The following is a 2,708-nucleotide window of genomic DNA, read 5'->3' on the forward strand; positions in this document are numbered from 1 at the left end:
AAACTGAGTATAGCCCAAACTCTATTACCAAGATCACCATGAAGTTTGACACAAGATAGTTGACTTTAAAAAGGATTCAGTTTCTGCCCAAACTTTTGTTGGACTTTTAGGAGAAGAAAAAAAAAAAATTTGGATAATAAAAGTGATCGTAAAAATTTATATCAAAATGGTCACATTATAAAAGATATATATATTAAAAAAAAGGTCAGGAGCAATTGCCCTCCTTATCTCCATATGAGCCTGTCATGCACATGCTAATCTATTCGGTACAGAATTTACGCTCTCCTCAAACAAGAGTGTACATAATTTACATGCACATGTACTTACTTTTTTATTACTAAGCAAAGAGAGGTCTTTATATACACTTTTGGGAGATGCTCTCTAATTCCACGTATGATTATAACAAATCTCACTTAACTTGTTCTTGTTTAGCTCACTTCAAATAATATTTTTTCATTCATCCCAACCCAAAACTACTTTGATTTTATATATATTCGATTTCCATATACTTTAAGAATATACACAAATTTACAAAGTAGTTTCACCAAAAAATGGTGCTATACCCTTTCCAACATGCATGTGCAAGCGGACTAGGCTTCTTCTTAGGCCCCACACAATACAATCCCAAAATTAAAAAATATATATATCATTTTTTATTCATACACAAAAACCTTAAATTTTTTGAAAATTGTCACTTTATATATAATTTTTTTATAAACAACATAATATTTTGTATAAGGCCACACTCAAGACCAGCTCTGACGTACGAGTACACGAGTGGTAGTTTGGAAGTGGTGTATGCAGGGATGGAGGCAGTAAAGCTAATGTGACCCCATCTTAATTTTTTTTATTTGAAATTTTAATAAATTTTTAATTAAATATTTTAACTAAATATTTTATCATAACTAAAAAAAATAATATAAAAGTCCTCACTAAAGCTGTAACTTTATTGAAAACCCCTTTTAGCCAAAGTCTGGCACTGGGTGTATGGGTACCCAAATGCCGAACAAATTTTCCCTTGAAAAGGAAAATAGCAAAACTAATCGCTATTTTATTTATTTATTTTGATAAAGAAAAACTAAGCAGTATTATTGTATGGTGGGAGAGTTAGTGTGTCGTGTTCCTTGTGCGGCCTGCCATATTTTTTTAACAAGTCAAAAAGAGAGAGTGGAAACTTCGAAATGCGAACGTCGGAATGGAAGCGTTTCTTCCCAAGTCAACAATAGCCACATAAGAGCTTATTCATCTTCTTTATCTTTGCCTACATACAAATACAATCACCACATAAAGCCTTCTTTCATGTTCTATAATGTTAATTAAATGAAAGGTCAAAACATTTTTGTTGAGATATTATGTTTTGTGTTTTGTTGAATTGTCTTCTCTTCTCTTCTCTTTTAATTTAAAAGAAATAATGCAAAACATTATCATCAACAAGATGGATTTTCTTTTTCATAAACCACCCCTCCCATCTAATAACAATAATAAAAAAGAAAAATAGGAGGGGATATTTTGATATTGAACTCAACTTTCACCCATTATTTTAATGGTGACAGACAGTGGCACACTTGTATTGTACTAGAAGTTGAATTAGTATCCCTTATTCAAATTTGTTGGATATATATATATATATATACTAGATACAAACAACGTGTAATATCAACGTTTGTTTAGTTTTATTTATAAAATTTATTAATTATTTTTATTAAATTTATATTAATGTTATATAAATTTTAAATAAATATCTTATTTTAATTAAATAATTTATTTATTTTTGTTTAAGTTTATGTTTGTTTTAGTTTTTGAATTTAGAAGTAATAACAATATATTATATATTATATGTTTAATATAATATTAAATATTATATGTTAATTTTAAATTTAAGTTTCTTGCTAAATTTATAAAAAAAAACAATATGTTGCTAATTCACAATAAATTATGTTATATGTTTAATATGATATTATTCTAATAAGTGAGTTTAAGTTTAATTAAATTTTATTTAAGTTATAAAACATATGATTTTATGATTTTTAAATAATTATTATTGTAAAATATCTCAAAAATATCATATTTTAATTTGTTTAATTATTTATTAATTTTAAATAATTATTATTGTAAAATATTTAAAAAAATATCATATTTTAATTTTTTTAATTATTTATTTTATTTTATTTAAGTTTAAGTGTTTACAAACTACCGTTAAATATAAAAATATTCTATTAAAGTTAACATTAAAAAAAATAAACAACCATTAAAACTAATAATTTCTGTTATCTACACATTTATTATATAGAAGAGATATGTTCTTTTTAAAATATATTTCTCACATTTTCCCCGTATTTAAGATTATTATGAAATAATAATCTTTGTATTCTTTATTTATTATCTATTTAAACATTGATTTCTCACATTTCGTATATAATTAGTTTCATTTAATTGAATATGTAAAATTAGTAAAAAGATTTGTAATTTGTCTAACTATATTATGTGTTACAAGCTAAAATTTACATAGAATCGCTACTCAAATGATAAACGAACAAAAACAAAAAGCATACGTCAAAAACATTATTTTTTCACTAGAGTATAATCATAAGGAGTCACTTCAATGTAATTACTTTTTTGATATAGTCAAGTGACTTTTTTTTTACACTTAAATATTTATTTTTCTAATTTTTTTTATGATATAGTACTGTTTTTAGCCAACGATGTGA

Source organism: Humulus lupulus, chromosome 8, assembly GCF_963169125.1.
Source record: "Humulus lupulus chromosome 8, drHumLupu1.1, whole genome shotgun sequence".
NCBI lineage: Eukaryota > Viridiplantae > Streptophyta > Magnoliopsida > Rosales > Cannabaceae > Humulus > Humulus lupulus.